At 32.4% G+C, this 22,137-nt stretch overlaps 1 protein-coding gene across 5 annotated transcripts in view; it reads left to right on the top strand.

Annotated features, from left to right (window-relative positions):
• Nucleotides 1-22,137, top strand: part of mipol1 (mirror-image polydactyly 1) — a 176,727-nt gene that overhangs the window by 128,298 nt on the left and 26,292 nt on the right.

Here is a 22,137-nt window from a genome sequence, read left to right as displayed (position 1 = left end):
GCAAACTCCACACAGAAACGCCAACTGAGCCGAGGTTTTAACCAGCGACCTTCTTGCTGTGAGGCGACAGCACTACCTACTGCGCCACTGCCTCGCCACAACAAACACAATAGTTTAATAATTTTAATTTCCAAAGAAACATTTATATATCATCAGAGTCAAAATCATTAACTGTCATGTATTTCACTGTGCAGACAATGACATTAATTTTTACCATGATTTACAGAAGATAACCAGTAAAATGTAAAAAAATCAACCCCCAAACAATACCAAATAAATAAAGTCAAGGATATTTAAAACAAGAATCTTTTAAAGACATTAAAATATCTCCGATACACTGCAGAAACGTATTCATTCATTCATTCATTCATTTTCCTTCGGTTAAGTCCCTTTGTTTATCAGGGGTCAACACAGTGGAATGAACCGCCAACTTATCCAGCTTATGTTTTACACAGCAGATACCTTTTTAGCTGCAACCCATTGCTGGGAAACACCCCAACACACTCATTCACTCTCATACACTACGGTCAATTTAGTTGATCCAACTCATCTGCACTACGTGTTTGGACTGTGGAGCATCTGGAGGAAACCCACGCCAACACGGGGAGAACATGCAAACTCACACAGAAATGCCAACTGGCCCAGCTGGAACTCAAACCAGCGACCTTCTTGCTGTAAGGCGACAGTGCTAATCACTGATCCCCCGTGTGTCCCCCAGAAATAGTCATGTATTAAGTAATTATTATGAGTAATTATTAGTAAATGTTGGTTTATTTTTACATAAATATATTTTACACTTCATGATGATAGACTCATTATTTCACCTACTGTATGTTTTAACATTTAATTGTCACCATAGTTATTTGAAACATGAAAGTACGCTGTCATCTACTGCACATCTTGTCTACCAACCATTCTCCTGCTATTCAACTGACTTTCGACATACATGAGTCTTCATAAAGTTCAGTATGCTCGAGCGTCTGGTGCAGTAAACTCTGACTCTGTTCATCTGCGAGTCGTGCAGTGGTGTCATTTTCTCCGTCTATCCCCCGGAGAAGAAGCACATTGTGTTTCCTCAGACAATCTGCATTGTGCTGAGCGTCCGGGTGTCCAGCGCTGGGCTCCAAAACCTTTAAAAGGGCGAATCCTCCAGGCCCAACAAAGGCCAGAGCAGGGCTGCGTGTGTTTGCTCTCAGGATTGCCCGGCCACCTCCATTGTGTCTTTTAGGATAACAGACAGTCTGTGTCACATGAAAGGCCAGAGAACAGATGAGAGAGAGAATGAGCTGCTGGGAGAAAATGTCTGCGGTGTGAACTCCACACACACACACACACACACACTTGGCTTTTGTTATTGTGAATTGTGGGGACTTTTCATATACTGTAGATGTAGTTGTATACCTAAATTGTAAAAAATGCTGGGTTCCACACAATTTCTTCATACAACACAAATCAATAAAGTGATTTTGGACAAATTTAAGTGGATTAAAAATAAAATAATTAAGTTGTCTCAAAAAACACTCAAGAATTGTGCTGTTTCAGCTCATTTTGAATGAGTCGTTTGAACAAGGAGTAAAAATCTTTTCTTTTTGTTTTTTGAGTATGTTACTTGGTGTAAAACCTTTACACCATTTCCATCTACCTAACTGACCTCTTACTGGAGACGGTGCATATGTACCATCTCTAAAAAACATTCCTTATTATTTATAAGCCATTTGAAAGAGGACTTGTGCAATGTACTCATAAGTCACCTTTTACGTGTCGTACCTGTGCTGTACTCGTGTCATTACACTAATTTGTCTCCATTATGTCACAAAAACATGTACACATACACACACACACTTGTTCTCACACACACACACACACACACACGCTCTCTCTCTTTTTCTCTAGCACACAAACAAACATGTACACATGTTTCTATCTCATACACACACACACACACACAAAAATACAAACATTCTCTCTCTGTCTCTCTCTCTCTCACTCTCTCTCTCTCACTTTTTTCACATTTTACATTTTAGTTGCTTATTGGCATGACAAATAAATGTACATTGGTATTGCCAAAGCAGTGCAGTGTCGCTGGGTACAAAAAAAAGACAGTGCAAAAGCACAGTAGTGCAAACAAATATGAATACAATACAGAGAAAACACAGATATAAAGAAAAGAAAAGAAAAAATAGATTAATAAAAATAGATTAATGGTATATATAAAGCAGGATAAAGATAATGAAAGTAATATCAAAGGTAAATCCACGATTGTCTCTCTCTCACTCACACACACACACACACACACACACACACACACACACACACACACACGCACACAGAGATAAATGCAAACATACATATGCACACTTACACAGACAAACACATCAACACTATCTGTCTCTCTCTCTCTCAAACATACGCAGATATTCTCTTTTTTGGAGAAAATCTACTTTGAAATCTACATTCACAACCCACTTTCTTAAAAAAAAAAAAGCACTTTATAAAAAGAACTAATTCTCAATCTCAAAATAATTAATTTATGAGAAAATCTACATTGAAAAATGTAATACTGTAATTAACAAACACACCAAGAAAAAAAACTTTAAATCTTAAAATGGTTTCTGGGGGATAAAATCTACTTAACAATCCTCTAACACACACACACACACACACACACACACAAAAAATTTGTAAAAAGTTTTTTAAAAAGTTTGTGGATAAAATCTACATTGAAATCTGCACGATCTTCTATATTTAATACATATTTATGTTTTATTTTATTTTTATTATTTAGAGCACTTTGGACCAGCTAAAGTTGTGTAAAATTGTGCTCTATAAATAAAATTTGGCTTGACTTCCCTCACAAACATAGCTAAGAATAAAAATGATGAAAAGTAAAAATCTCAATGTTAAAATCATTTTTGTGAGAATATCTATTTTGAAATCTACAGACACAACCAAAAAACACTTTTTAAAAAGTTAAAAATCTCAAAATGTCAAAAAGTTGTTTTTTTTTTTTTAAATCTACATTGAAATCTAGACACAACTGAAAAAGCACTAAAATATTTAAAATATCTCAAAATATTTTTGGGGAGAAAATCTACTTTGAAATCTACAGACACAACTAATGCTGCAACAAGTTGTCAAAATTGTGAGGTAACTTTGCTGTAGAGCGTTTTTGAGTTGAATTTGAGTTTTATTTTAGTTCAGTACTTTCAACCCAAGTACTGACTTGATTTAAGTCGAGTAAACTCAAAAATGTTCTGAAGCTGGTTGTCTTAAAAGTTTACATTTTTTTACAGTGTACGTTGAAAGCCACAGACACCACCGAAAAAAAATACCCTTTAAAAAAAGTAAAAAATCTCAATATCAATAGGATTTTTTTTTTAAAAGTCTGCACTGAAAACTAAAAAAAATAATAATAATAATTAAGAAGAAAAACTGAGAAAAAAATTGGTAGAACAAAAAAAAAAAAGCTAAATTATTATTTTTAAAGAAGTCTACAAACACACACAAAAAAAAAACACTATGCAAAGTAAAACATCTTAACATTTCAAAATAATATTTGGGAGAAAATCACTTTAAAATCTACAAACACACCCGAAAAAAAATAGAAACACTTTATAAAAAGTTAAAAACTTGCAAAAATATATTTTGATAAAATCTGCCTTGAAATTTACGAAAACATCTGGAAAGAAAACACTTTATAAAAAGTAAAAATCACAAAATCTGTAAAAACAAACAAAAAAAATAATTGGAGAAATCTAATCTGAAATTTACAAACACAATAAAAAATAAAACACTTACTAAAAAGTAAAAGATCTCAAACTTGAAAGGTATACCCAGGAAAAGCAGTGATTTTTTTTTTTCCTGCAACCTCTCACTTATGGTTATGATTGGCCGGCCGGTGAAGGTTTGACTGTGAGTTTAAGGCGCTTTGTTTGAGGGCAGGCCAGGATAGACATGTATTAACACTGCTGGTCTCTGACCGCTTCAGATCCCTAGTGATCACTCATTATCACACATGCTAACAGCTCGACCTGTCAACACTCACAGCTCAATAGTCATTAGCAGATACAATGTACACATACATGAGCCCGCTTTTTCCAATACTCTCCGACTGCACCCATGAGTCGAAGAGCCCGATCAGGATTTTCAGCTTAATCACATGACCTGTTGTGACCCAAAAGTGACCCACTGCTCTGAATGATCCTAAACTGACCTTCATATATATATATATATATATATATATATATATATATATATATATATATATATATATATATATATATATATATATATAAAACTAAAAATTACATTATCGGCATATTACATGGTGTCATTAATTATGATACGATATTATAATTAGTTAGTTTATGAAGGGAGAAAAGCAAAGAAAACAAAAGTGTTGCTAGTTACAATTGAGTTCAGAATTATTAGCCCCCGTTTTTTTTCCCCCAATTTCTGTTTAATGTAGAGAAGATTTTTTAACACATTTCTAAACATAATAGTTTTAATAACTCATTTCTTTTTTTCCATAATATTTTTATTTTTCGTTTTCAGTGTGTACATATTGAAATACAACATTTTACAAACATTTTACAACAATAATAACCTTGTTGCATTTACAAATTATACAATATATATATATATATATATATATATATATATATATATATATATATATAAAATATATATATATATATATATATATATATATATATATATATATATATATATATATATATATATATATATATATATATATAAATATATATATATATATATATATATATATATAAATATATATATATAAATATATATATATATATATATATATATATATATATATATATATATATATATATATATATATATATATATATAATAGAAACTAAAAGCAAAAACAAACAAACGAACTAACAAACAACAAAAAACAATAAATAAAAAAATAAAATAAAACTGCTCCACTTTTTGTCATTAATGGTAATCTATTCAAACATGACAACTATAATCATGCTGAGTACTAGGTACAGCAAATATATATTCAAAAATGTATCAATACAAAACTATAAACCTGGAACTGCATTAACCATAAAAAATTATTCATTAACTTCTTCCTCTGTTAATTCCACTTCTTTTATATAACTAATGAAAGGACTCCATATGTTTTCAAATACACGTTGTTTAGCTTTTAGTATATAAGTTATTTTTTCTAATGGCAGACTTGACAACATTTGTCTTATCCATTAGGTAGCGTTTGGTCTTTGCCTCTTTGTCCATAGCAAAGCTACACATCTTTTGGCATAAAGCAAGCTGAGGTCTATAAATATTTGTTCGCTTCTACTATAGTTTGAGTCCTCTGGGTATAAACCTAGCAAAAAAAACTTTTGTGTCGAGGAGAATTAATAATAACTCATTTCTAATAACCGATTTATTTTATCTTTGCCATGATGACAGTAAATAATATTATTTACTTTAATATTATTTTAATTTAGTAAACAATTTAATATACTTTTATTATTTATTTAGTAAAAGACACTTCTATACAGCTTAAAGTGACATTTAAAGGCTTAACTAGGTTAATTAGGCAAGTTAGGGTAATTCATTGTATAACAGTGGTTTGTTCTGTAGACATCTAAAAAAAAATTGTTGCTTTAAGAGGCTAATAATTTTGACCTTAAAATTGTTTTTAAAAAGTTAAAAACTACTTTTTTCTAGCAGAAATAAAACAAATAAGACTTTCTTCAGAAGAAAACATATTATCAGACATACTGTGAAAATTTCCTTGCCCTGTTAAACTTTATTTAGGAGAATCTTTAAAAAAGAAAAGAAATTTAAAAGCTTTAATAATTCTTCAACTCTACATTATAAAATGTCATGTGAGAATAAACTGTACATTTAACAATCAACATTTTAGAATAAATCTGTATCTATCTGTAATATAACAATAATCATCAATGCAACATCATAATCACTCTCTGTCTCTCTTTATTGGCATGGCACGGTGTACAGTATTGCCAGAGCATTTTAAATGTGTATAAAATATGCTACATATTACCAATTAATAAAAATAAAATATTCAGTAAATAAATGACAGGAAAATAAATAAAACAGATAATGCATCTAATACTTATAAGTACAAGAATAAAATAAGCGTAGATCATATAAATAAGGTAAATTAATTAAAATCAAACGTTTCTTATGGTGTGTGTGTGTGTGGTGCATATATACAGTTGAAGTTAAAATTATTAGCCCTCCTGTGAATTTTTTTCTTTTTTCTTTTAGAATATTTCCTAAATGATCTTTAACAGAGCAAGGACTTTTTCACAGTATTTCCTATAATATTTTCTCTTCTGAGGAAAGTTTTATTTATTTTATTTCAGCTAAAATAAAATCAGTTTTTTTTTTTTTAGAGTGCATCAAAATGATTAGCAATATTTATTTTCAATTGTCTTTGACTTGTCTAATTAGCAGTTTAGATGTCCTCAGGTCCTCTTCACGTATTTAGTAAAGTTTTTCTGAATCATTTAAATTAATTAATTAATTAAATAATTATTTATTGTTTCAAATTGGGGGAAACTATTTCTTTTTGTTTTGTATTTGAGGCAGAAAAGACGGAAGGAAGTGTGCCTTTTTAAGATATAATTTTGTAATTACATAAATACATATTCGCTGGATATTGGATTTCTCTTTCTATTTTCTCCTTCTACGTTCTCTCTCCTTTTGATATTTGTGTTTATTATTAACTTTACACACAGGCAACACAGTAGCACGATATCTGATCTGCACAGAGATTTCTAATCATTCATCTCTCGGCGTACTGATTATCAGTGCCATTTATTTCCCTTTCTTCCTCTGTTTTGCGCATTTTCATGCAAACCCCCGCCGATTAGTCCGAAATGACTTATTCTGAGAAATCCTCAGATGTCGATGTAGCTCCAGTAGTTACGGCACATTGCTAGGTGGAAACTTTGAATTGATGTGATATTTATAACGCCTGCAGCATTAGCAGACTTTATCCCCCAAAAACAGAGCGGGCTGAGGCTGCAGCATTAGCTGTCCTTTCCGTTCTGTGCAGGAAAATACATTTGCTAGATTGCACGGATCCCCTCCTGACACTTCATCCAAATGCACAGCAGCATTCCTGACCGAGATTTTGGGTTTTCATGCAGCGACTTCTGTGTTTTTGTTCATCATTTTAGGTGTGTTTTCGTATTTCTGTCGTGTTGAGGGAATGAGTATAGAAACTGTGTCAGCATCAGTGTTACTTCAAGGCAAGGCAAGTTTATACCGTACATTTCATACACAATGGTAGTTCAAAGTGCTTTACTGTACATAAACATGAATAAAAGAAACAAGTATAGGAAAATTAAAAAAACTAAGAAAAATGATTAAAAACAAATTTAAATATGTTAAAACGGGTTTTAAAAGAATAAAAATGAAAAGAAAGACATAATAGTGCGATCTGTCTGTAGTAGCACAGAGCTCATTCAGTAAGGCACAGCTGAACAGATGTGTTTTCAGTCCTGATTTGAATGTGCCTAATGTTGGAGCACATCTGATCATTTCTGAAAGCTGATTCCAGCAGTGAGGGGCAGCAGCTGAGAGCCGATTCACCCTGCTTTGATTGAACTCTCGGAATTTCTAATTTAAATGATCCTAATGATCAGAGGGATCTTTTAGATTTGTATTTATTGAGCATATCTGTAATATATTGAGGTCCTAGGCCATTTGGTGGTTTATAGAGCAGTAATAATACTTTAAAATCTATTCTGAATGTAACTGTGTAAAGCCAGTGTAAAGACCTAAGGGTAGGTGGGATATTCTCTGATTTTCTGGTTCTTGTCAGATCCCAGGCAGCAGCGTTCTGGATGAGCTGCAACTGTGTGACTCTCTGTTACGATTGAATAAGTTGTCTAGGTAGAGTACACGTAACATTAAGAATTTTAGATTATTACTGAATAGATGGATGGAAAATACACCAGGACACAAACTTTACAATCAATTTGTTTATTTCTGTTATGAGAAAGATGAAGCCAACAAAAGAGAGGCTTACATGTGTGCGCTTTGTACAATGTATATATAATAAAAAAAGCAAACAGAAATACAATCAAACCAAAAGTTTCAGGGGAAAATGAACTAGAGTGGCGCCAAAGCAAAGAACTAAACAAAACGATGAACCATCTAAACTAGAACACAAGATCCCCTTCTAAACTTACTAATAAAAATCAAAATGTGAAAAAGAAACCGAAATCTTCAGCGTTAGCGATGCCAATAACATAAACTCCCTTAAATAATAAACAAAGGTACAAAATGTGGCGCTCATCCATTTACCTTGTGTTTCTGAACAGTGAAGATACCTACGGGCAAAATGTATGTCACGCGACTTAGTAACCTATTCCTTATCCCCCAAAAAGGAATGATAAACTCTTTAACCATATTGACTTCATTTACGTTGGTGTATAATTATTCAGAAACACGGAACAAAGCATACAGTATGATCAGATGCGAACACAAACCAACACACACACACACACACACACACACACACACACACACACACACACACACACACACAAAGCACTCTGTTAAACAAGGTGTGCCAATTGGTCTGCGGAACAAAGTCTAATTGGTCCTTGAGGAGACGCCCTATTGAGGAGTGACAGGCTCGGAATCCAATCAGCAGGTACCTGGTAGAGAGAAAATAGTGGAACTATAGGTGATAGGTCGAGACAAAGAGCGAATGACAGACAAGGAGAGGAGGAACGAGAGCTAGTTTTAAAAACTAATTTCTAATAACAGATTTAATATATCTTTTTCTATTATAATATTTGTTTCTCATTGCTTGCAAACCACTGTTATCCAACAACTTGCCTAAATATCCTAACTTAACCTAGTTAAGCCTTTAAATGTCACTTTAAGCTCAATACCAGAATCTTGTGAAATAACCAGTGAAATATTTACTGTCATCATGGCAAAGACTAAATAAATTAGATATTAGAAATGAGTTAATAAAACTATTGTCTAAGATGTTGTGAAATATTTGAAAAATAATTATAATCTGGCAGCAGGGCTAATCAGTCGGTCTGTTGTCGTGAGTGGATTGGATATTGTTTGGTTTGTTTGCACCTGGTTGCTATAGACACTTGTCTCTGTTTTGGCTGCAGTTTCTATGTCTGCGTGTGTGTTTTTTTGCACGTGGATAAGAGCTCTCTATTAAAAGGTATTTTACATTTGCCATCTGATAGCGTTTTTGCGGCGGTGTTAATGTTTAACTGGCCTGTGGAGTTTGAGGGCAGGTTCGTTGGGATCCCTCCCCTGTGATCAGGTATCTTACGATTCGGGTTAATGTTTAACTAAATGCCCGGGTTGACTGTCTGGCGGCCTTTATAACTAGAGCAACATACTCTGAGTTAAACAGGTTGAGTGTGTTTGGTGTAGAATAAAGAAAATTTTACAAGATAATACTATAATTTGTTTGTTATTCATGGATTTGTATGCATTATCTTTCTATTTCTAAAGATGTTTGATGACTACAATATTGCTTTAATAAATATATTTGTTTAATACGTCTGTTTTGCTCAAATCCACCAAAATATATGACCTATATTTACTGAGAAATTAATAAAAATAGAATTAATAAAGAAGTTAATGTTAATTCTAATTTATAATATTCTTTTTATTCAGTGTGTTGCTTGCGGTTTCATTATTATTTGTGACATTTACTGAAATTTGTTTATAAAACTTTTTTTTAGTTTACTTCAGGCTATATTACCCCAGATATTATGAATTAAATCTCAAATTGCTAAATTTTTTTAGACTTATACTTTCCTCCTATAGTATTGACAGATTATATATGTCATCATATATATATATATATTTAAATTATGGTTCATCAAACTAGAATGATATTTAAAAATCTATAAACTTTAATAAAAATAATATTTAAAAGTTTCATGTGACCATTTTAATTTATATAATGTATTAAAAATTCATTTTGTCAACATTAATGATATTAATATTAAATATTTCTTTAGGGAAAAATTTTAATTTCGCATCTGACATAGATGTTTATAGGGATACAATTATATACTGTGCTTAGCATATACAAGTATGTTCTTCATAAATCTCCCATTTTAATTAATATCTTCTATAGGAAGCTTTACAATATTATATTTGTGCATTTACATTAGATTAGTCAGTATTGAATCTAAATATGGAGTTAATCTAATAAATTAACTTATGATAACAGTCCAAAATGAATACACCCAAATTTATATGTTAGGGAAAATATTTAATTAAAAATAAAAAAGGCATAAATCAAGAGAAAGAAAAAACAAATTTTCAATTTTTTAGTTTGTATTTTTTTTTTTGCAATATTGTTTTGCAATTATTTAATTTAATGTATTATATTTCTATTACTAAAGATGTTTGGTGACTAAAATATTATTTTAATAAATATATCTGTTTAATAAATCAGTTTTGTTTAAATGCACCAAAACAAATTACCTACAGTTGAAGTCAGAATTATTAACCCCCTTTTGAATTTTTTTTCTTTTGTTAAATATTTACCAAATGATGATTAACAGATCAAGGAAATTTTCACAGCATGTCTGATAATATTTTTTCTTCTAGAGAAAGTCTAATTTGTTTTATTGCAGATAGAATAAGTTTTTCATTTTTTAAACCCTATTTTAAGGACAAAATAATTAGCCCCTACAGAACAAACCATCGTTTTAACTTGCCATATTACCCTAACCTGCCTAGCTAACCTAATTAAGCCTTTAAATGTGTATAGAAGCTGTATAGAAGTGTCTTGAAAAATATCTAGCCAAATATTATTTACTGTCATCGTGGCAAAGATAAAATAAATCAGTTATTAGAAATGAATAGATAAAACTATTATGTTTAGAAATTTGCTTAAGAAAATCTTCTCTTCGTTAAACAGAAAAAATAAACAGGGTGGCTAATAATTAGGGGGGCTAATAATTCAACTGTATATTCACTGGGAAATGGATCAAAATATTCATTTTCAACATGGGGTGTACTCTATTATGCTGAGCACTGTATACTATATTTTATAAAACTTAAAATATAATATAAACCACATAAAGGAATATAATTGGATTGGATGTAGAAGCTAATGAATATTCTAATTTATAGATGCAAGATTTCCTACAAAATATCGCTTAGAAATTTCTAATTGAAACGTGTCTTTAACGTTAGTGATATTGTTGGCACCTCTTATTTGAATCCCAACATTTCCCGATCCTGTCCTATCACAATAAAAAGCCAAAGAATACCAAACAAATCCTTAAACTTCATCACACATCTTGTAAAATAAACCTCAAATTCATTATCATTCATTCTAATGCATGCTTTTTACCTGGGGGCTTATAAAACAACTGAAACAAGTCTTATAGACGTCAAGTGAAGGTGTGACATTATGCATATTGTGGATTTTCATGCATAACGTATCTTCTGCTTAGAGCTGATAATAACCACCTATTTGCCCTAGCAACCACATAGCAATACCCTGGCAACCACTCTAAATGCTCTTGAACCATGGATGTTTTTGGAAAGTTGGAAGTACACTACCTGTCAAAAGTCTTGTCGCCTATCCAAGTTTTGGAAACAACAAATAATAACTTGACTTCTAGTTGATTATTTGGTATCAGAATGGCTTATATGAAATATATATTATGCCTTTTTTTTACCAAAATAAAATATGATCATGACTTGATTATTAATTATTCAATTAGGACAGTAATGTCTGACTTTGCTTAGACAAAAGTCTGTCACTTAACAGAAATAATGTACAGTATAGAATATAAAGTCATGGTGCAGTGGAAAAAGAATTAATATTGTGTATGACTCCCATGAGCTTAGAGGACTGCATCCACACATCTCTGCAATGACTCAAATCACTTATTAATAAAGTCAACTGGAATGCCAAAAAAAAAAAGCATTCTTGCAGGACTCCCAGAGTCCATCAAGATTATTTGGCTTCATCTTCAATGCCTCCTCCTTCATCTTACCTCAGACATGCTTAATAATGTTCATATTTGGTGACTGGGCTGGCCAATCCTGGAGCACCTTGACCATCTTTGCTTTCAGGAACTTTGATGTGGAGGCTGAAGTATGAGAAGGAGCGCTATCCTGCTGAAGAATTTGCCCTCTCCTGTGGTTTGTAATGTAATGGGCAGCCCAAATGGCAATGTTACCATTCAGATCTCTCACACTGCCCTACACTGAATGTAACCCCAAACCATGATTTTTCCTTCACCAAACTTGTCTGATTTCTTTGAGAATCTTGGGTCCACGCCGGTTCCAGTAGGTCTACCTTCTGCTACTTTTACAAATCATCTACTAGAAGTCAAGTTATTATCTGTTGCTCTCATAACTGCGATCGATGACAAGACTTTTGTCAGGTAGTGTATTTATTCCGATTTTTGTAGAAGGAGTGACCCTATCAACAGACATTCCTTACAATAGAGCTCGTTTCTAATAAGTAACTAGGTAAGAATGTTTAGGGTGTGAATCTGTGCAGTTTACGCTGTAAAACAAAACATTCAAGTTGTTTAACGCAGACCTTAAAGCACCCATAGGAGAGTGTCAGTAAGTAGATCATTGACGTCATGCTTTGCAATGCAATCAAGAAGCTCTGATTTGTTCATTCTTTTAGCAGGATCATTGGAACTGCAAAAATGTACTTAAACATCTGTGTTAGGCCTGAACTATATATTTTTTGAGCATCGATATTGCAATGTGTGTATCTGCAATAGTCACATTGCAGGGTTAGAATATTTATTAAAGATTGAAAGATGAAGATATTATTAAATATATATACATTTCCAGTCAAAAGATGGGGTCAGATTTTTTCCATGTTTTTTTTTCCAAATAATGCTATTTTCTTTTCATCAAGGCAGCAAAATTCAGCAAATTTTTTAAATCAGCCACTCACATGGCAGCAACTTAGTGTGTTAAGGCATGTAGACATGTTCAAGACGATCTGCTGCAGTTCAAACCGAGCATCAGAATGGGGATGAAAGGTGATTTAAGTGACTTTGAACGTGGCATGGTTGATGTGCCAGACAGGCTGGTCTGAGTATTTTAGAAACTGCTGATCTGCTGGGATTTTCACACACAACCATCTCTAGGGTTTACAGAGAATGGGCCAAAAACGAGAAAACTGGTTCCAGCTGATAGAAAGGCAACAGTAACTCCAATAATTACTTGTTACAACCAAGGTATGCAGAAGAGCATCTCTGAACACACAACATGTCCAACCTTGAGTCGGATGGGGTACAGTAGCACAAGGCCACACTGGAAGTCACTCCTGTCAGCTAAAAACTGCAAACTGAGGCTACAATTTGCAATTTGCAATTTTGCTGACCAAAACTGGACAGCTGAAGATTGAAAAAATGTTGCCTGGTCTGATGAGTCTCAATTTCTGCTGCGACATTCGGATGGTAGGGTCAGAATTTGCCTTCAACAACATGAAAGCATGGATCCATCCTGCCTTGTATCAACGGTTCAGGCTGTTAGTGGTGGTGTAATGGTTTGGAGGAAATTTTCTTTGCACCTTTTTGGCCCGTTAGTACCAATTGAGCATTTTGATAATGCCACAGCCTATGTGAGTATTGTTGCTGACCATATCCATCCCTTTATGACTACAGTGTACCCATCTTCTGATGGCTACTTCCAGCAGGATAATACACCATCTCATAAAGCGTGAATCATCTCAGACTGGTTTCTTGAACATGACAATGAGTTCACTGTACTCAAATGGCCTCCACAGTCACCAAATCCTCAATCCAATTGAGCCCTTTCGGGATGTGGTAGAACGGGAGATCCGCATCTTGGATGTGCAGCTGACAAGTCTGCAGCAACTGTGATGCTATCATGTCAATATTTCCAGTACCTTGTTAAATCTATGCCACGAAGGATTAATGCAGTTCTGAAGGCAAAAGGGGGTCTAATCTGGTACTAGTAAAGTGTACCTAATAAAGTGGCCAGTGAGTGTATAGCTTTATCTGATGTGTATGTTTATGAAACTCTATTATAGTGGCATCTTGATTCCTCTGAGCAGAACAGGAACGTCATATAGCCAGCTCTAATAATTCTCATAAAGCCGTGTAGCGGTGAAGCGTTGTGCATGTGTGAAGCCATAGACGGGCTTAGATAAGATAATCCATAGTGTGGCAATGCTTCTCTGCCCTTGTTTGTCACTGTCATTGGACCTTTGTACCCAATATGTTTGCGTTTAATTAAACAAAGCACACAACTTTACATCACTTTCTCGACCATCGATATCGCATCAGAATTGATTGCATCCTGTCTTAAATACGGACAAAAATAAAGGAATAACCTTCCAGGAACTAATTAGCCAGACTGAATGTGTAATATGACTTGAGGGCATCAACACACACATACACACAGGCATATTGGGTGAAAAGCTGCTGACAATCAATCATGATGTCTCTGTCACTATAGACCCGAGACGTTTGGTATTGTCGGCTAATCGTGGCATTGTGACGAACGCATTGTTTCCCTGGCTAATATGAATGGCCTCTTAATAGCGCTGTGGTTTTGTGTATGCCTGTGGTCGCAGGTGAGCGCGGTGTACCTGTATGTATTATTACAGGCGGTCATCCTGAATGAAAAGAGGAGCAGGTGTCATCTTTATTCGGAGCTGATATTGACATCTTTAGGCTCTTGGTGTCATATTAAAGCATACTATTAATCTGCTGTTCGCTGACAGCTATTTTTAAGCACAGAAAGGGATCCGACTTGTGGTTTTGTGCAGGCAAAAATGCCTGTCGGTTGACAGATGATGACTCTGTTGATAAAATCTCTCAGGATGACTGTTCTCTTGCCAAGAGCTATAACTATATTTACATCCTCACCAATATGGTAACATTGAATTTATTATAAAATGAAAGCTATGATAAATCATCTTTTCTGTTTATTTATATTTATTTATTCAAGTTATGTTTATTAATATTTAGCAGTTTGTTTATAATTATTTGTTATATTTATTCATGTTATTTATTTATATTTTCTGTTAATTTATATTTATTTATGTTATGTTTATATATTTTTCTGTTTGTTTATATTTATTTATGTAATATTTATTTGTATTTATTTATGTTATCTTTATATCTTCTGTTTATTTAAATTTATTATTTTACATTTATTCATATTTATTTATGTTGTCTTTAGATTTTTTATTTATTTATATTTATTTATTTATTTATTTATTTATTTATTTTACGTTTATTTGTATTTTTCTGTGTATTTATAATTATTTATGTTACATTTCTTTAGATTTTTCTGTTTGTTTATATTTATTTATGTTACTTTTTATGCTATCTATAATGTTTATGTTTATTTAAATGTATTATTGTACATTTATTTATATTTATTTATTTAGGTTATCTTTATTTATAATTTTCTGTTTATTTAAATGTATTAATGTACATTTAGTTAAATGTATTTATTTATCTTATATTTAATAATATTTCTCTGGTTATTTATATTCATGTTTTATATATAGAGAGATGATATATATATATATATATATATATATATATATATATATATATATATATATATATATATATATATATATATATATATATATATATATTTACATTTTTTTCTGTTTGTTTATATTTATTTAATTTATATTTATTTTATATTTATATTATATTTGTATTTTTCAATTTTTTAATATAATCTTTATTTATATTTTTCTGTTTATTTAACACACAACAAACACAAATATTAAAATACCCATAGGTGCATTCTAATTCGCTAAATATAACTAAACATAGACCACGTCACTTGCTCTAGTTTACCCATAGGATGTTTTTCACCTCAAGCTAATTTTCTAGTTGAATTATTTGAACTCGGATGCGATTGAGACAAATTCCACGTGTTCACATGCAAACACGTTGCACATTTTGTGTCATCTGCGTCATTCACTCTGCCCTGCAGATTTTTGCATGTACGCTTGTTTGCGTTGTGTATGTATGTAATCTACTCAGACAAATACTTAATTTTATTTTGCTGTGAACCCACCATAGGCATTTATCATTTTTCAATGTTCCATTTCATTCTGATGCGATATTGATAGTTGAGAAAGTGATATAAAGTTGAAAATCTTTGAAAAATGTTGCTTTTGCTCTGAACCCAGCATATGCATTCATCATTTTTCATCGTGAAAACATGTTGACAGATACATAACTGTATTAGTGTACACACCGATGCACAACATTGTTCAATGGACCCTCTTAACAAAACTGTTATGACACATTTAATGATCATCAGCACCTTAAATCCTTAAAATTTAAAACTTAAAAAAACTTTACACCATTAAAAGTTTTTAATATTTTGATTTTTTTTAACATACAGTATGAACATTTATGTATTTGCATATGTACATTACCTGACAAAATTCTTCACGTCAATCCCAATTGAAAGAGCAAAAAATAATAACTTGATCTTTAGTTGATCATTTGAAAAAGTGGCAGAAGCTAGATTTTTAAGAAGAATCATTTGTTGAACTGCATCCTAATAATTACAAATACTGCAGAAGACCTATTGGAACTCGCATGGACTCAAGAATCTCACAGAAATCAGTCAAGTTTGGTAAAGGAAAAATCATGGTTTAGGGTTACATTCAGTATGGGGCGTGCGAGAGATCTGCAGAGTGAGAATCTGAGGTATCAACACATTTACTGCCCATTACATTACAAACCACAGGAGAGGGCAAATTCTTCAGCAGGGCACTAAAATGTTCAAGCTCTTTAAAGAAATTCTGAAAAGCTCTTTAAAAGAATTCTGATTGGTTGAAAATATTTCTCTAACTCTCTGCTCAAAATGTTCTGAAGGCTTATTCTCTGTATAGTTGTCATTAGTATCATTAATAGTGCAGACTTTCCTGTTGTCAAAAAAATGAACAATTTTGAGCTATGAACAGTGCTGAACATAATTGAGTACACCCAATTAAAAATTTACATTTTTATCCATTTCTCAGTGAAAATAGGTCATATATGTTGGTGCATTTAAACAAAACAGATTTATTAAATGCATATATTTATTAAAAATAACATGTTAGTTACTAAACATCCTTAGAAATAGAAAGATAATACATTTTAATTCATGCAAAATATCAGAAAAAATGACAACCTACAAAATTTCAACAAAATTGTATAATTTTTTTCTTTTGTTTCTCTTGAATTTTGATCAAATTTTTTTATTTAATATTGATTATGAAATCAATTATTTGATTTAATATTTTTCTTTAACATATAAATTTGGGTGTACTAAATTTGGACCATTACCATAAGGTATTTTGTTAGATGAGCTTCAGATTTGGCTTCAGTACTGACTAATCGAATGTATACACAAGTATAATATTGTATAGCTTCCTATAGAAAATATTAATTTAAATGACGGACTTTGAAGGGTGTACTTATATATGTTGAGCACTTTAAATATCATCCTTGCTGTTAACGGACTTTTACAGTAAGCAACCAGAGAAGTCTGTAATACTCTTTAGCATTTCTATCAGTCGCAATGCCAACTGTTCAACTGGCACATTGAGCTCTGAAAGCACACCGCAAAGCACACACAAAGCCAACTTTTTTCATATTGGTGTAAAACTTCTGGGGTCGGATTTATAAGATTTGCGTAGAATCCTTCCCAAAAATAAACGTACACCAGAATATATTTTAATGTATTTATTAATAATTAAAGCTCACAGGATTTAACATGGTTCAAATAAGTCAATGTTTAAGTTAAATATATTTACTTAAAGTTTACATACTGTACAGCTGCGCACATTCTACCAACATGTTAGTTTTTTATAGATCACAACTGTTATTTGGGAAATTGCATACACACATATCAATAATAATAATAATAATAATAATAATAATAATAATAATAATAATAATAACTGTTGTTGTTATTATTATTATTTTTATTATTGTTATTATTATTAGTATTAGTATTATTATTAGTATTATTATTAATATTAGTATTATTATTATTATTATTTAGGGAGGGGCAAAAAGAAGGAGGGAAAAAATATTAATAAAAAATAAAATAACACATCAAAACTTAAATGAATAGTTAACTGGTCACATATTTCTTTTTTTTATAGATTTATAGATCACAAGTGTTATTTGGGAAATGGCATACACACATATCCAGTTTTGTGATTATACCACATTTATAAACAACACTTTTTTTATTATTATTATTATTATTATTATTATTATTATTATTATTATTATTAAAGGAGGGGAAAAAAGGAGGAGGACAAAATACGAAAAATAATAATAATAATAAAAAAACACAATAACACATATTTCCTTACAGGGCACATTCACAAATACATATTAATATCAGTTTACACTTTCTAAAGGCATAAGTACAATCTATTTTTCCTAATATTCCAGGTTTTTTTCCCTTTTTAGTCCATTTGTAGTAAAGAAAAATTCATCCTCTCCATATTTTGAACATCAGTTAAAATATCCAATCATTCAGTTATTATTATTTTATTATTATATTTTTTTAGTAGTTCGACCGCATGAATTCTCACGTAAATGGCATGTGCAACTGTGCAGGAACCGTCACGTTTTCATCAGAAATGTTTAGTCTTTAAAACTCTTTTCCTGAGAAGCTGATTTGTTTTTTTAACGTTCATAATATTGGCATCTCATCATTGACTGGCTCATAGAAGTTCACAAAAGGGTTTCTTTGGCATCATCTACACTTGTTCGTTAGTCAGACTGATGTGTATCTGCAGATATGGATCTGTTCAGGTCGACTCCCACCCTTGACCCTCATTATTTTGCGCCTTGTTGAAAAACACCTGTCTGAATTTCACCTCGAGCGAGATGCAGCGCTAATATATTCCACTGACATTCTGAGGAATTATTAGCCTCGGATATTGTTTCTTGTTCTGACATTCCGTTTGAATATTAGATGTGAGTGTTGATATAGAGTTATGATTCTCCACCTCCAGGTAAACTGCAAGCATGCTCTCTCTCTCTCTCTGTGTGTGTGTGTGTGTGTGTGTGTGTCTGGGTCAAGTTTCGTGTTTGTGTAAGAAATTTGACCATTGGCATTTATGAAACACGAGCCTGATGCTACACCGCCAGTCAGCCGTTATATTGTTCTTGTAATTTTGATGATTGTCTTTCCTAAAGAACTTTTGAAGTCTGTGATGGACAACTAAGATATGTCCATTTGTTTTCGTTGTTATACGCATTTGGATTTGTATTACTTGGAAGTAAACAGTCATAAATCCAGTTAATATTTGTTAATATTATTTAATTCTTAAACAGTCAAATCAGCTATTCTGCCCCCGCACCGCACATGTTTGCTTTGTTAATAAAATGTTGATAAAGGATTTGAAAGTATGTTGTTTATTAAGCTTGGCATGTACATTGTTATATATAGTTGTTCATAATTCTGCTTATATAGTAAATAAACCATTTTGTCTTGTAATGAGGCAATAAAAATGTTTTCAAATTTAAATATTATTATGAAACAGCAATATTTTTTTCATTCAGGTTAACAACATTTACAACATATGTATACTCCATAATTATACTGAAGTATTATTATTGATATATTATAATTATATTGAAGTATTATTGTTGGATAGATAGATAGATAGATAGATAGATAGATAGATAGATAGATAGATAGATAGATAGATAGATAGATAGATAGATAGATGGATGGATGGATGGATGGATGGATGGATGGATGGATGGATGGATGGATGGATGGATGGATGGATGGATGGATGGATGGATGGATGGATGGATGGATGGATGGATGGATGGATGGATGGATGGATGGATGGATGGATGGATGGATGGATGGATGGATGGATGGAAGGACGGACGGACGGACGGACAAACGGATGGTTCTGATACACCAGTTCTGTCTGGTTCTGCAATATCAGAACTCATACAGCCTCTTCACTCTTGTGTATTACTCCGTCCACATAGAGTGACAGCAGATCAATAAACTCACTACACTTTGACAAATATTGCAGCTGTTGGACAACATGATGTACTTTTGAGGATTTTTTAGGCAAGAGTGTAGTTGTTTAGATTGCAACTATGTTGTTTATTTATGAGGATAGTGCCGATTTAAAACATTTATAAAACAGCCTATGATCAACCTGTCATTGAGCTGAGCAAAGATGGTTGACATTGTCCATCTACAAGATGGCAGCAGAGACCGCATAATAATCCCTAAGAGAAGAAAAAGTTATTTCTACGGCTGATTTTGTGTGTATATGTATGTTGTGTTTGCTGTATATGTATGTTGTGGTGCTGTATATTATGCCCTATATATATATATATATATATATATATATATATATATATATATATATATATATATATATATATATATATATATATATACATACATACACACATATACATATACAGCCCAGTCCCGTTGAAGGACCCGCACATTTTACAACACGTGTAAACATAACGGTTGCTTGTAATCTGAGTATTTGCTATTATCAACGCGTTGCTGGTCATGTGTTGTTGATGTGAGATTTTATTCAGTTTGATCGGAATATTCACATTGACTATAACGAGCTCGCGACCTGTCACCGCACACACACACGCACACACTGTAGCACGGGGGAGAGGCGAGAGGTGAATCCAGTCAAAGGGGCTCTTAACAAGCCGCTCATTCTGTCTTTATATTTTGCTCTGTGTTTGTCATAAAGTCAGCTCAATGCAGGTTTTGTATCAAAATCTGACTCTGATGGCAACTCTGCCTCTACAGTTGAGTAAAACTCCCAGTGGTTTATCATAAACTTTTTATCTATCATTTTCCCGCAATTGACGGCAAGAACGAGCACAGAAGTGTCTGATTGAAAAGCAACACCTACATGTGACATGTCAAAACGCCAAATAGGATGAATCTGTGCCACATCTGTATTTAGCTGTTGGCTTGTACGGTGGCTCTAAACTGTCAAAACACCTCTGATAAAGGCTTTTTCGGACATGACATATTTGTACATGTGTACATCACTGTAACACGTTTTATTCATGACCATTTGAGCTGGTTTCAGTCCTTAGCTCTTTCATTTTCATCTTATTTAAATATATTTATCTTGCTTGTTAATTAAATACTATATATTTTTCTAATGTGTCTCCTGTTTTTGTTACTGCAGACTAGTTCAGTAAAAAGAAAGAAAAATGCCCACGTTAACGTTTTTTCTTATCACCAGCACAACAGTAATCCGCTAGTGATTGCTCTGCTTTGGCATTTTCGGGGTTAATTATTGTGATATCCCGATTGCAACAGAGAAATACTGGGAAACCACTGTAGACTGATGGCATTTCATGAGCAGCTGTAGATGTGAATGAATGGCAGAAGAAAGTAGTTCTTCATACAAAAGGTTTTTTAAATTCTCCATGTTTGATTTTTCTTTTTTATATGCACGATTATGCCGTTGAACTGTTGTATAAACGCAATGAGGGGGAAGTATATGTATATATGTATATGTGACAAATAAAGGCCATTGATTGATTGATTGATTGATTGATTGATTGATTGATTGATGTCACACGAGTAGCAGTTCAATGTGGCTGTGCATTGGCACTGGTGGGACACTAAGGCACGCTTGCTGTGATATTGCTCATATATACAATTGTTTTTTAAACACAACCCTGACTACTCTTTCAGCTTTTCTTCTGGTTTAAATATTTTTAATATTCAAAATATAATTGGGTATGCAAAATTGTCAGTATGTATGTGTTTGAATGAGTGTGTATGGGTGTTTCCCAGTGATGGGTTGCAGCTGGAAGGGCATCTACTGCGTAAAACGTATGATTGATAAGTTGGTGGTTCGTTCCACTGTGTCGACCCCAGATTAATAAAGGGACTAAGCTGACAAGAAATGAAGAAATGAATGATAATAACACTTGATAAAACACTTTTATTCACATTCTCCCTTTGTCCCATCCGTTAGGGATGATCCGACCTGAGTAAGAAGTAGCCATCCTCTAATAGAAATTTCGCACCATACCTGTCAAAGATAATGTCAGTAAATATAAAGTATTACAAATGTTGGGTCACACT

Source organism: Danio rerio, chromosome 17 (genome assembly GCF_052040795.2).
Source record: "Danio rerio strain M-AB ecotype USA chromosome 17, GRCz13ab, whole genome shotgun sequence".
NCBI lineage: Eukaryota > Metazoa > Chordata > Actinopteri > Cypriniformes > Danionidae > Danio > Danio rerio.
This window is presented reverse-complemented; position numbering and strand designations above follow the sequence as displayed.